Source organism: Mesocricetus auratus, unplaced genomic scaffold (assembly GCF_017639785.1).
Source record: "Mesocricetus auratus isolate SY011 unplaced genomic scaffold, BCM_Maur_2.0 Super-Scaffold_100003, whole genome shotgun sequence".
Taxonomy (NCBI): Eukaryota; Metazoa; Chordata; class Mammalia; order Rodentia; family Cricetidae; genus Mesocricetus; species Mesocricetus auratus.
In genome coordinates, this window is record NW_024429188.1 from 15,678,239 (window position 1) to 15,693,788 (window position 15,550).

The 15,550-nt window shown below is 39.7% G+C and overlaps 1 protein-coding gene across 3 annotated transcripts in view; it reads left to right on the top strand.

The window, feature by feature from the left end:
* Glra2 (glycine receptor alpha 2) overlaps nt 1-15,550 on the top strand; it is a 220,050-nt gene that overhangs the window by 151,620 nt on the left and 52,880 nt on the right. The gene's annotated exons all lie outside the window — the stretch shown is intronic.

The following is a 15,550-nucleotide window of genomic DNA, read 5'->3' on the forward strand; positions in this document are numbered from 1 at the left end:
AGAAACATACTCATAAACAATATCAGCTAACTAGAACTGTGTAGCACCAATACCAAACAAATGGATGCCAAAGTGTTTTCAGGACTATCTATAGCTGGTTGGTTCATTCAGATGGCAAGTTTGAAGGTACTGCCACCCAATGGCTATTTATGCAAACCACACTTTCCTAAGAGCTGTATTGTTTGCATCACTTTGCCAAGACTCTAACAAGAATATCAGCTATGAAGTGAAAAATGCATGAAGGTTAGTTAGGATGCTGGCATAGACTAGATAGACGGCTCTGCCACTATATGTCTTTGCCAAGAAAATCTGATTTTCCTGCATTAAACAGCAGGTGTACGCTGTTTTAATTAGGCAATAAAAATCACAACCTAGTCCTGAAACTATAAAGACAAAATTGTACAACATCATGAATATTTTGGCATCACACTTAATTTAACAGTCTATTTTTGATGATAAAAAACGGATGAGTATAGATAAGAGACAAAAGCAAAAACCAAAGCCAGAATTCCTCTTTCCATGTTTGTTGAGTTCTGATGTTATATGATTTTGCTATGCATTTAAAAAACTTACTTTCCGTTCATGAAATTGTGGAGGAGTTAGTGCTGGTATAATTCGTAACACCAAACAAAGCATGAATTGATTACAGACACCAAATCTTTTACTCCATACAATAGGGGCATATCTCAGGCTACTCTGGCCAACAGGTAGCCTTAATTTCAACAAGCATTAATCAAAGTTCATTTCAAAGTTTTCTCTTCAAAGTTATATTAAATGAAATTGTTCTATGCAGATCAGAAAAACCTCTGTTTTGCTTTGGTATTAGTTTGTTGCATAGTTTGGGGATAATTAAAAAATGACCCAAGCAGGAGTTTAGGAAGGATAATTGCTCAGAAAGAAAACTAGTGCTGGAGAGATGGTTCAGCAGATGAGGTACTTGCTGTGAAAGCAGGAACTCCAATGTCTAAATCACTACTAGTACTCATATAAAAGACAGGTTTGGTTATGCACATCTGACATGCCAATGTCAGAAGACAGAGACATTTAGATACGTAAATCTTGCTGGCTACCGCAGGATCCTAGCTGAAACAGTGAACTTCAAGTTCGGTCAAAGACTCTCGGGAGAATAAGGCGGAGATTGACAGAGGAAGACCCCAGGCTTCCTTCTCTGGCCTCCAGATATGTGCACACAGGCATGTGTATCTCTGCTGTACACACACACACACACACACACACACACACACACACACACCTTCTGCATTCCCACATGAAAGAAAAATAGCTGGGAACATTGAGATTGTCTTATGAATTCCAATATGTTTCTTTTCTATTAAAACTAATGCTAGGTTGATCATAGTCACTTGTGAATTTTCTCCACTACAGGAAACTTTTCTCTACATGTTCATAAACAATACCCTTTATTGGCTTCTAGAGGAATGATGCAATTTTCTGGGGTCAGCCTAGTGTTTAGGAATGCACATTATTTGGCACATTAATTGGCATACTGTCCTATGGGAATGCTTGCCTTGAAGAGAGTAGTCCTTGTGAAATGATTACCCATAATTCCGTTCTGGTGATCAGTGTGGAATACAAACTGTTCTCACTCATAAACAAGTGGCCTCTTGTCTTGGGAAATGCTGTTGCATCTGAGTACAGAAAACAAATTGTAGGATGCAAGCAAATAAACTCATGACTTGCTTTTCAACTTTGAAATTGAGTTGAGTGTGCAATCAGTGAGACACTGGCTTCTAGAAAACTTTCTCAAGTTTTCAAAAGCATCAAAAGTATTGAGAAACCATCAGTTGACATGATGTCAAAACAACACTAAGTACAACAGATAGATGCTTACCTAAAACCAAGAAAACCCAAGCCATCCATTTGGCTCTACTTTTCCACGAGACCAGTTTGTAAACTAAATGAGCTATAAAGCTATAAAAAATAATAAATCTTCTTTTCCATAATGAATACAAATCCAGAGTAACATGAAAACCATTAGGTAGCATCTCTAAATTACATAACATACTGAGCAGCTCAAGTGGTTTGATCTGGTCCATTTTCATCCTGCGGTAGGCCATCACCCAGGTTACCTGGTGGTCCCTTGCTCTAGTTAGTTGATACTTGGTGGGCACAGAACATTATAGTCTAATGTTGATACTTGGTGGGCATAGCACACTATAGCACAGAACTCCTGGACTCAAGTGATCTTCCTGCCTAAGTCTACTGAGTAACTGAGGGTGGCATTGTTCTAAAATAATAATAATGATGAGTAATTTTTAAAAGGACTTAAATTTGTCTTCTATTAAATTATCTTTTTTGTAGTTGACTTTTCATATAAAATAGTGATTGCAAATTAAATTTGACATTTTGTCAATCAAACACAATTTATGGGGCACTTTCTAACAGCTAGAAGGAAGCCTTTTCTTCAGTGACATAGATAGAAAGGTATTGAATTTTTATCCTGAAAATATTCTATACTGCAGTTGCGTAGATAAAACACATATGCATGGACACTAAACTGGGTCAACTAACTATAAATACATTATAAAACCTAAAGATGAGTGAGACCACTGTGGGCAGAGAAAGCGTCATATCCAAGATAGAAATTTCAACTACTCCTTAAGTAACTATCTGGAACTAGAGAGAAATATGAGAATTTAGACAGTGGAAAAATTAAGCAGGATTTCTGAATCTAATGATAGAACTCACATTTAGCACTAGATAATTTCTTTTCCTGTGTGACTCACTTCAGCTTCAGATATTCCCAAGTGTCCTTGAGAGGAGCATCACCCTTAATTGGGATTCACTGGACCAGACCTAGGTACTAGGTGGGTGGGAGCATTTATTTTCTTTCCTAACATTGGAGTTTTTCAACTCTAAATTACTAGCATTTGAGCTGAAGGACTTGTGGCTGGGGAAATCCTGGGCATTATAAGATGTCTGGCAGAATTCCTGACCCATACTATTAGCACCTCCCAGTGGTTGTTACAAGTAAAACATCTGCAAATATTACCAGGTTTCCCCTGAGGTGCAAAATCACTCCCTCAATTTGGAAACTATTGATGTAAACAATGAGTCATAACAGGAATGGTGTTGGCTTCCTCGGGGGTAAGTAGAATTGCTTAAACAAAGGGCAAAGTTTGTGTTAGGCAAGAGTATGATAAAGTTAAATAACTAGAACAGACACATAGTTCAGTAACTTGAATACCAGAGCCTGCAAAGGGCAACCATAGTAATGCTTAAGTACATATTTCCAATTGATTTTTTAAAAATTCATCCCAAAAGAAAAAAGTGCCACTAGAAGATAAGGGACATATTTTTACAATAGTCAGATCTACCAGTTTAATGGCTGAGCCTGTAATGACATCTTTGGCATGAAAAGTAAAGAGTAAACACCGGCAGTACTTTGCAGATAGAAATGTGAAGTCTATACAACAGACTGAATGTTAGAGTGAAGGCAAGGAAATAATCAATGGTAACAGCAGAATTGCTAGTGAGAGGACTCTAATGAAATGAATGGATGAGGGGACATTTAATTAAATTGACTCTAGCTATAGACATTTTAGAATTAGCGCAAGTACACAGGAGATTCCATGCCTGAGGAATGGCTTTGGAAACACAAAAACCTGAAATAAGTGAATGAGTGCAAGGAAAGATTTTTCTTATTCATATTATACTCTACTCTGGAGCAGGTGGCCCTGGCTTTTTGAGAGATCCTGGCTTCTGTAGTGTGTGGTAATGCTGTCTTGAATGAAAGACAGTCAAGGTGGATGTAGAAAGGTTATAATCCTCAGGAATATTTTAGCGGCCCTCACTAGCATGCATAGTTTCTTCCACATTCCATTGTGTATTCAACTGGACTGGAAAATCTAGTTTTACTGGTGCGGGAAATGAGATTCAAAAGAAGTCCTTGCTTGTACAGGATATACACCACCACCACTTCTGCCGCCCTTACATACACAGAAATAAAAAATATATGGAAGTGGGTGGGTTTATTGAGAGTATGAATATAGAATGGAAATTAAAGCAGAGAGAGTTCAAAAGACACAAGACATGGAAGAAGATGTCTCATAGAGGAATCACGCATATTGTCAAAGAGTCTAAAAGGGAAGCAGGCCTGTGTAGAAGTTGAAAGTGTCAAGAGGTTAGATAGAGCCATAAGGAAGGAGAATGTTCACTTTTGATAAGATCTTTGCTTTTTTTCTTTTATCATTCTTATTTAAATTTTAAATAGCTTGTTTTACATGTCAATCCCAGTTCCCTCTCCCTCCGCTCCTCCCACACTCCCCTTCCCCCCAGCCTCCCACCCTATTGCCAAATCCTTCCACATAGGGGATATCTAGAGTCTGTCATTTCACTCTGGGTAGGGTCCAGGCACTCCCCTAAGAGTCCAGGCTAAGAGAGCATCCCTCTTTGAGCTATGGGCACACGATGACTGTTTGTATTCCAGATCAGTCCCATGCTGGCCTCCCCACTGTCAGTCTGGGGTCCAAGAGCTCTCCCCTGTTCAGATCAGCTGTCTCTGCTGGTTTTGCCAGCCCATTGTTTGCCAATTTGCTCATCACTCCTCTCTGTCACTGGGTTCCTTGGGTTCAGTTCAGTGATTGTGTGTTTGCCTCTGCTTCCATTAATCACTGGATGAAGGCTCCTGGATGGTTATAGACATCAAGTTCATTATAGGGAATGGGCATTCAAGGTGGTCTCTCCACTATTGCTTAGCTTGCCAATTGGTGTTATCCCTTTAGATCACTCGAGGTCACTCTGGTGCCTGATCTGTCTTCTAACCTATGATTCCCTCTTCCCCCTATTCTACCCCCACCCACTCAACATCCTGTTCCCCCATGACCTACTCTCTCTTCCTCTTCTCCCCCTCTCTTCTTCCCAGCTCCCACTCCCCCAACCCCTCACCGTGTTCCCCATCCATTCAGAGGATCTTGTCTCAATCCTCTTCTCTTGGGTACTATGCATATATGCATATCTTTTAGGTTCTTTCCTGTTTCCCAGACTCTCTATCAGTGGAAGTGCAGACTGGCACTATCCTGATCCATGTCTAAAATCCATATATGAGTGAGTACATGCCATGTTTGTCTTTTTGCGACTGGGTTACCTCACTCAGGATGGTTTCTTCCAGTGCTATCCATTTCCCTGCGAATTTCAAGATTCCATTGTTTTTTTCTGCTGAGTAATACTCCATTGTGTAAATGTACCACATTTTCTCTATCCACTCTTCAATTGAGGGGCATCTAGGTTGCTTCCAGGTTCTGGCTATTACAAATAATGCTGCTATGAACATAGCGGAGCAGATGCCCTTGTTGTATGAACTTGCCTCATTTGGATATATGCCTAAGAGTGGAATTGCTGGGTCTTGTGGTAGATTAATTCCCATTTTCCTGAGGAATCTCCATACTGATTTCCAAAGAGGCTGTATGAGTCGGCACTCCCACCAGCAGTGGAGGAGTGTTCCTCTCTCTCCACATCCTCTCCAGCATAAATTGTCTTTGGTGTTTTTGACTTTAGCCATTCTGACAGGAGTAAGATGGTATCTCAGAGTTGTTTTGATTTGCATTTCCCTGATGGCTAAGGATGTTGAGCACTTTCTTAACTGTCTCTTGGCCATTTTAGTCTCCTCTATTGAGAATTCTCTATTTAGTTCTGTACCCCACCTTTTAATTGGATCCTTTGGTGTTTTGGAGACTTGTTTCTTGAGTTCTTTGTAAATTTTGGAGATTAGCCCTGTGTCAGATGTAGGGTTAGTGAATATCTTTTCCCATTCTGTGGAATGCCTTTTTGTCTTGTTGACTGTGTCCTTTGCCTTACAGAAGCTTTTTAGTTTCAGGAGGTACCATTTGTTAATTGTTGATCTCAGTGTCTGTGCCACTGGTGTTATGTTTAGGAAGTGGTCTCCTGTACCAACTCGTTGAAGAGTATCTCCCACTTTCTCTTCTAAAAGTTTCAGTGTGGCTGGATTTATGTTGAGATATTTGATCCATTTGGACTTAAGTTTTGTACAAGGCGATAAACATGGATCTATCTGCAGTCTTCTGCTTTTGCACACAAAGAACTTTATTGGAATTATGATAAGACTTGTATGTCTATACCTCATTTTAAAATGATCATTAGAATATTTTAATGAGGATATAGAAACCCTGACTCTATCTGCTTGCCTTCAGTGCCTTCTCTGCCTGGAATGTACACCTGTCTGTCTACCAGTCATCATGACCCCACCCCTAAAATGCACCACATATACAAATCACTAGATTCCCCACCATCCTCTATGTTCAGGGCTTTACCTCTAGAGCTTCTTCTAGCCATTAAACTAGTGAAGGCTAGGGACTGGCACACATTTTTAATATATAAACACTTAGTGTTTTAGGCTCCGCAGGTCATTTGATTTTCGTCACAGCCACTCAACTGTGCTATTTTAATATAAGCGTAACCATAAGCAATATGTAACTAACTAAGCGAGTATATCGGTGTTTCAACAAATATTTGGCAGACATTCAGCGAGTCAGATCTGACACTTGGGCTATGATTTACTATTGCTGTTCTACTGTGAACAAAGTCCCCAGAAGTGTAATCAGAGAACTTTTGGGAAGAATCAATAAGCATCTTAGTCATCTTGCATCTTCTGATTTACCTTTCATAGAAGCTACTACAGTGATTTTCACATAGCTCTCAGCTATGAATGTCTGTTAAGTTTTGCATTTCTTAATATTGTTTTGAAACTGCTTGCTTCAAAACTATTATTGTTACAATTATTATTGGAATTGCCCTCCCTCCGTCTGTCCCTCCATCCCTGCATTCCCTCCATCCCTCCTTCCCTTTCTGCCCTGAGTGTGTGTGTGTGTGTGTGTGTGTGTGTGTGTGTGTTTGACCATGAGAGTGTATGTGTACTAAACTGCACTGTAGAGGTGGAGGTCAGAGGACAATTTTGGCAGTTGGTTCTCTCCTCCTACTGTGGAGCTGGACTAGTATCAAAGTGAGGCCATGGAGCTTGATTAGTAGCTATACCTGCTTAGGCATCTTTCTGGCATAATTAAATACTCTTGAAAGGAGACTTGCCATGATGGCATATATTGTCCTAATCACAATGTTTTAAAGGCTGAGGTGAGAGGATGACGAGTTCCAGGCAAGCCTGACCTATATAGCAAGACTTTGACTCAAAAAACTAAAACTAGAATTAAAATTTTAAAAAGTAAAAATACCTCTAAAGAATCCAAGTCAGTGAAACATAGCATCATTTTGAGAGATCAATTACCATTGAAAAGCTATTCCTGCAATTTTGTAGTAAGTAGTTTGGGAAGGGATCATGTAAGTCCAAGAATCATAAAAAGAATGTGACAGGAAAAGATGTGAGCTAAAAACTTCTAAGGATTAGCAGACAAAGGGAGAGACTCTGACATTAGAGCTGGTTAAAAGCAACAAAAAGAAATTTCAATCCTGAGAGAACAACACCAAGGGATATCACATCCTATGTAATAGACATTTCTCTATACCCTCTAACTTCATGTGAATAACGCATTCAATGCCAGCACTTTAATGATGGAAAGAGCTTCATAATATGAAGGAAACTGAGAGGCCAACCAAAATTAAAGAATTCATTTATGAGAAGCTATAAAAGAAACCAAATACATGCTGGGCCTTCAGATGATCAGAAGGAGATAGGAAAGATGTTTAGAAATTCCTGAATGCTGTAAACACCAGGAATAGGAGAAATATGGTCAACTCTACTGGGCTTCTATGTGTGAATGAGTAGGTCTCAGGCAGTGACAAATTCTCTTCATTATGAGATCTTAAAATATTTACAGGCAGCTGCATGCCTTTAATCCCAGCACTGGGGAGGCAGAGGCAGGAGGCCCACTGTGAGTTCAAGGACAGCCTGGTCTACAAAGCAAGTTTCAGGACAGCCTCCAAAACAATACAGAGAAACTCTGTCTTGAAAAAAAAATGCTTACAGGCAATCTGAATAATATGTAACAGGATATTGTGAGTATTGTCTATTATCATAGAATAGAATTGCTTCAGATGAGCAAGTGCAAGACGAATTACTGCTTACTAAGGAAGAATATTCTGGAATTCCACGTGTGCTAAGAGAATTTAAAACTAGTTATATCCCACTCATAAGTATTAGATCTATACGAAGGATATATGTGGATATGTATGGATAACACCTTATAGTTTAGGATTATTTGATTTAATGTGAAACATTAAACATTCAAAATGGCTAGATTGTTCCTTCTTTCATTCACTTATTCATTCATTTATGCATCTGTACATTTTTCTCTCTTAATTGTTATTTTTAAAATTATAACATAATTACATTTCTCCTTTCCCTTTCCTCCCTCCAAATCCTCTCAGATAGCCCTCCACATTCCCATTCAAAATCATTGACCCTTTTTCTACTAATTGTTGTTGCATGCATATATGTATATACACAATTTATTCTTACCCATGACTTTTTAGGTTCTGTGTTGTTAATCCAAAGAGTAATTCTGCCCAGGGTCATTCCATTAAAACATCTATCTTACCCAGTTGCACATACACAAAACAAGCTTACAGTCTATTGATAGGGATAGAAAATCAGGTAACTATGAAAACACAATAAATTAATTGGAGTTTAGTAAGATAATAAAGAAAATGTCCCCTAATCCAGATGGGAGAAAGGAGGAAGATTTTAGGAAGCTTTCTAGGAGAGTTGGCATTTCTGACAGGTTTGAGAGATTCTGAAAGGCCTCAGATAAAATATGAATACTCATCCCAGGTAGAAAGAATGTTATATTCATAGGGAAGAGGATGGCAAAGCACTGGGCCAACTGGGAACCATATAAGTGGGACTGACAAGTAGTTCTAACTTTCTGAGATTAATAGTGTAAAGTAGATAGCAATCTTAAAAAGAAGTACACTGCCAGGACAGTATCTTCTCAACATGGCAGGGAAGCTGTGCTTCTGAAATCTCAACAGTATGGTTGACCTCAAGAATACCTACAAAATGCCAACAACAGTTGACTTACCAATGTGGGTGGGGAAATTTCACAAGGCCCCACTCTTAGATGAAGAGCTACAGGGAACTAATGACTGCTAAGAGAAGGAGAGTCAGTCTTCTCCAGGAAACCCCCCGCCATCCCAGATAGGTTATTCAGTCTTAAGTGCTCAGCCCTAAACACATGTACATGAGCAACACTAAATGGATAAAGTAGGGGTAAGTGAATGTGTGTGTGTGTGTGTGTGTGTGTGTGTGTGTGTGTGCGTGTGTGTGTGTGTGCATGTATGTGTGTGAATGAGAGAGAGAGAGAGAGAAACAGATTACAAATGAAGAGGATATGAAATTGAGAGGAGTAGTGGGAGGAGTTGGGGGAAAGAGAAGGGGTGGAAATAATATAAATACAGTACACATATATAAACTCCCCCCAATAAAAATAGTAATAATAACTGCATTCTATTCAGATTGTAGGTATTTTAATTCCCTTGCTAATTTCTCTATTACAAAACTATTTCTATTAACAAAACCACACCCCTGTGTACTGCAATAATTGCCAGCCTTTCTATAACATTTATTCTGTCCTTGACATTATTCTAGACGCTTCATATATTAATTTATTTTCCTCACAACCTCCTTCATGAGACTGGTACTATGACTGTTCATATTTGACCGCTGAGAAATGGAGTTACCAAGGTGAAGCAACTTGGAAATGTTAGCCACATTCGGTAGCAGCAGACTTCTTCCACTCTAGACTTTGTATTCTCCTGCCCTCTAAGCTTCTGCTAACTTTCTAAATAAAGAGACTACGTTTATATTATTTCCTGCCATAATGCATCCAAAAATTGGTCTAACAAATAAGCACAGAGACAATCAGGTATTTGGAGGGGAAAGATGCTCACAGCAGCAAAATTTGTAGTCAGAGGAGTGAAATTGAAAATAACCCAAATGTCTTATAATGTGTGCATGCATTACAAATGATGATTTAGAGGTAAGTTAAATGACATGGGAAATACCATAAATGACAAAGGGAATGGAGGCTATAAGCCATGTGACTCTAGGAAGTATATTATATGTGATTAGAAAAGAAATACACTAGTCAACATGCTGTTGCAACTTGAACTTTGGCTTTCATGTTTCAATTTTGTGCATTTAGGTAATAATTTAATCCTTCTTTACCCCAGTTTCTTTCTCAGAAAATGGGATAATACAATTGTTATAGGGCTTTATATATATATATATATAGGTATGTATGTATATATATATATATATATATTACTTAAAAGGGTAGTTGGCAAGCACTTAGAAAAGAAAAGAAAAGCTTAAGTAAAACCTAAACATTAGAACTGAACAGTACACATTCACCTGGCAGTTTTACAAGTATCTTTGGCAGTCTGGGATTTGCAGTGTAACAACAACCCTATTTTTTTCCTCACTGTACTGTGAAAAATGTGTATAGAATGAGATGTTGATCTTTGCAGAGCAGTAAGAGTCACAAGTCCCCTCTACACCTGCCCATTGTCTCATATGTCTTCTATTTAATCTTCTAAGTGGTACTAACATGACTTTTGTACCTTTTTTAGTGTTACAGCACATTTTTAAATTAAATTACAGACAACCTTGCTTCATATGTCAATCCCAGATCCCTTTCCTTTCCGTCCTCCCTCGTCCCCCAGCCTGCCGCCCAGTCACCCATCCAGTCGCCACTCCGTTCCACAGGGAAGGCGAGGCCCTCCGTGGAGGATCTCCAGAATCTGTCATTTCGTTGCCTAGGCCCTTCACCAAGAGTCGAGGCTGAAAGAGCATCCCTCATTGTGGGATGGGCACCCAAAGTCCACTTGTATGCCAGGGATAAATAAATAAATACTGATCTACTACTCAAGGCTTCATAGAGTGCCTAGGATTCCTCAATGACACCCCGATTCAGGGATCAGTCCCATTCTGGCCTCTCAGCTATCAGTCCTGGGTCCAAAAGCTCCCCCTTGTTCAGGTTAGCTGTGTCTGTGGGTTTCACCAGCCCAGTCTTGACCCCTTTGCTCATCATTCCCCCCTCTCTGCCATGGGGTTCCTGGAGTTCAATTCAGTGTTTAGCTATGGGTGTCTGCCTTTGCTTCCATCAATCACTGGATGAAGGTTCTTGGATGGCATATAAGGTGGTCATCAAACTCATTATCACAGAGAGGCATTTATGGTAGTCTTCCCACTATTGCTTAGTTTGCCAGTTGGTGTCATCCTTGTAGATCTCTGGAAATCGCACTAGTGCCAGATCTCTCCTCAAACCTATGACTCCCTTTATCTCTCATCCTGCCCTCCTCTATTATTCCTCCGACTCAACCTTTCTGCTCCCGCATGTCCTCCTCTTCCCTCCTCTTCTTCCCCTCTCTTTTTTCTGGCTCCCTCTCCCTTCACCCTCATGCTCCCAATTTGCTCAGGAGATCTTGCCTCATTCCCCATCTCTGTTAGGTTCCTTCCTGTTTCCCTGACTCTCTGCCAGTGGTATTGTTGGCTGATACTCCACTGATCCATGATTAAAATCCATATATGAGTGAGTACATACCATGTTTGTCTTTTTGTTACTAGGTTACCTCACTCAGCATGGTTTCTTCTAGTGCCATCCATTTGCTTGAAAATTTCAAGATTCCGTTGGTTTTTTTCCACTGAGTAGTACTCCATTGTGTAAAAGTACCACATTTTCTCTATCCACTCTTCAGTTGAGGGGCATCAAGGTTGCTTCCAGAGCCTACCTATTACAAATAATGCTGCTATGAACATAGTGGAACACACGTGCTTATTGTATGAATGTGCAAAAGCTTCTCAGTTTCAGGAGGTCCCATTTATTAATTGTTGATTTCAGTGTCTGTGCTACTGATGTTATGTTCAGGAAGCAGTCTCCTCTACCAATTTATTCAAAGGTACCTCCCACTTTCTCTTCTAAGAGGTTCGGTTCTGTGTAGCTGGATTTATGGTGAGGTCTTGGATCCATTTGGACTTAAATTTCGTTTGTGCATGGTGGTAGATATGAATCTATATACAGTCTTATACATGCCAGCATCCAGTTATGCCAACACAATTTGTTCAAGATGTTTTTTTCTCCATTGTATAATTTTAGCTTAGCTTCTTTGTCAAAGATCAGGTGTTCATATATGTATGAGTTAACATCGGGATGTTCAATTCAATTCCATTGGTCTATTTGTTTATTTTGTGCAAATACCAAACTGTTTTTAGGATTATAACTCGATAATAGAGCTTGAAGTCAGGGATAGCGATGCCTCCAGATGTTGCTTTGGTGAAAATGGTCGTTTTGGTTATCCTGGGTCTTTTGTTTTTCCATATAATGTTGAGAATTGTTCTTTCAAGGTCTGTGAAGAATTGTGCTAGGATTTTAATGGGGATTGCATTGAATCTGTAGACTGCTTTTGGAAAGATTAACACTTTTACTATGTTGATGCTATCTACCCAAGAGCATGGGAGATCTTTCCATTTTCGGGTGTTTTCCTTAATTTCTTTCTATAAGGACTCAAAGTTCTTGCTATACAGGCCTTTCACTTGTTTGGTTAGTGTTACCCTAAGATATATTATGTTGTTTGTGACAATTGTAAAGGGTGATGTTTCTCTGATTTCTTTCTCAGCCCTCTTATCTTCTGTATATACTAGGGCTACTGATTTTCTTGAGCTGATCTTGTATCCTGTCACTTTGCTGAAGGTATTTATCAGCTGTAGGAGTTCCCTGGTAGAGGTTTTCTGGTCACTTATGCAAAATATCATGTTGTCTGCAAACAGTGAAAGATTGATCTCTTCCTTTCCAATTTGTATCCCCTTGGTCTCTTTTTGTTGTCTTATTGCTCTAGCTATAACTTCAAGTAAAGCATTGCAGAGGTATGGAGAGAGGGGACAACCTTGTCTTGTTCCTGATTTTAGAGGAATCGTATTGAATTTCTCTCCATTTAGTTTGATGTTGGCTGTTGGTTTGCTGTATATAGCTTTTATTATGTTTAGGTACGTTCCTGTTATCCCAGATCTCTCCAAGACCTTTATCATGAAGGGATGTTGGGTTTTGTCAAAGGCTTTTTCAGCATTTAGTGAGATGATCATGTGATTTTTTTATTCCTCAGCTTGTTTTTATGGTGGATTACATTGATGGATTTTCATATGTTGAACCATCCCTGCATCCCTGGAATGAAACCTACTTGATCATAGTGGATGAGTTTTATGACGTGTTCTTGGATCTGAATTGCCAGTATTTTATTGAGTATTTTTGCATCAATGTTCATGATGGATATTGGTCTGAAGTTCTCTTTCTTAGTTGTGTCTTTGTGTAGCTTGGGTATCAAGGTTATTGAAGCCTTGAAGAAAGAGTTTGGCAAAGACTCTTCTGCTTCTATTGCGTGGAATACTTTGAGGAGAATTTATATAAGTTGTTCTTTGAATTTCTGGTAGAATTCTGCACTGAGGCCATATGGACCTGGTCTTTTTTTGGTTGGGAGACATTTGATGACTGCTTCTATTTCCTTAGGGGTTATAGGTCTATTTGAATTGCTCATCCGTTCTTGATTTAATTTTGGCAAATGATATCTATCCAGAAAATTGTCCATTTTCTTTAGATTTTCAAATTTTGTGGAGTACAGCTTTTCAAATTATGACCTGATGATTCTCTGGATTTCCACTTATTGGTCTGGTGGTTAGGGGACCAGAGTTCCCTTTTGGTGGGTGCTAGCAAGTCCAATAATCTGGTAGTTCTTCTATTCCTTGTCCTTGTTCTGGTCCCGTGGGTATAGAAGAAGACCAGGAATCTGTGGTGCTTAGCCTCCCACCTGGTCCCCTGGTCCTTTTGCTGGATCTGCTGGTTTGCTAGTCTCGTTGGTAGGAGAGAAGACCTAGAGTCTGGGGTGTTTGGCTCTCGCCAGGATTGGAAGCTCTGTGCAGTTCCCAGGTGGTCCCCAGGCACTGGAACACAGGCCACTATGCAGGGCCTGTTGTACCTGGTCCTGCCAGAACAGCTGGTCCCCTGGTCTCCCTGGATCTACTAGTTTCCTAGTCTTGTGGTGGGAGAGAAGTCCTGGAGTCTGGGGTGTTTGACTCCCGCCAGGATTGGAAGCTCTGTGCAGTTCACAGGCGATTCCCAGGCACTGGAACACAGGCCCAGATGCAGGGTCTGTTTTACTTGGTCCCGCCGGAACAGCTCGAGGTGGTTGTCTTTACCTTCTTCTATACCTATTATGCTTAGGTTTGGTTTTTTCACAGTGTCCCATATTTCCTGGATATTTGTGTTAGGGATTTGTTGGACTTAAGATTTTCTTTGGTTGATGAATCTATTTCTCCTAGCATATTTTCACCACCTGAGGTTCTGTCTTCCATCCCTTATGTTCTGTTGGTTATGCTTACATCTGTAGTAACTGACTCTTTGTCCAGCTTTTCTATTTCCAGCCTTCCTTCAGACTGTGTTTTTTATTGTCTCTATTTCAGCTTTCAACCCTTGCACTGTTTGAATTGTTTCTTGAAATTTTTACTTGTCTTTTCCTCCATTTCTTGCATTTGTCTGCATTTTTGGGTTTGTTTTCTCTTCCATTTCTTGCAATTTTGGTTTTTTTCCATCTCTTTAAGGGATTTTCTCATATCCTCTTTGAAGGACTCTATCATTTTCATGAAGTTGTTTTTAAGGTCATTCTCTTCTGCTTCATTTGCATTGGAATGTTGGGGTCTTGCTGGTGTGGAGTCTCTAGACTCTGGGGGTGTCATATTTTTCTGTTGCTGAGTGTGTGTTTGTATTGTCTCTTTCCCATCCCTTCTTCCAGTGGGTGCAGAAAGAGTCTCTTCCTCTCCTGGTGTTTAGGGAACCAGGATTCCCTTTCAGTGTGTGCAAGCAAGTCCAATACTCTGGTAGTTCTCCTCTTCCTGATTCTGGTTCTGTGGGTGGAGAAGGAGACTGGGATTCTGGGGTGTTGTTGGCTCCTGCTGCAATGGAAGACTCAGCAGCAGACCCCAGGCATAGGAATGTGGCCTGGAAACAGGCCCCAGGTTACCTGGTCCTTTGGGTGAAGAAGGGCGTGTTAAGCACATTTATTGCTACATTTTTCTGAGGATACTGGGATGTTTGGTAATTTTTTTCTTCACTCTGTCACTTGAATCCAAAATTCTGCCTGTGCTGAATGGACTGCTACTACTGACCTATACCCCAGACCCTGATGTGCTATTGTGATTCATGGACATATTAAGTGATGGTCAACTCAGTGTAATTAGCATACAACAAATCTTGAAATTTTACTATTTCTTTCTGGAAAGTTAATTCAAAATTGTCTTCTCTAAATATTTTGAAATATATACTAAAGTACTGTTAATTATGTCCATCTTTCTATGTGATATACAATTAGAGTTTATTCCTCTAATTGAAGCATTATGTCCATTTTCCACCTCTTCCAATCTCTGGCAGCTGCTCATCTACTCTTAAGTTCTATGAGATAAAGATTTGCAGATTCCACACCAGTGAAATCATTGTTTCACTTAAGATAGTGTCCTCCAATTTCATCTGTGTGTGTGTTAACATTAACACACACACACACACGAGATAGATAGATAGAT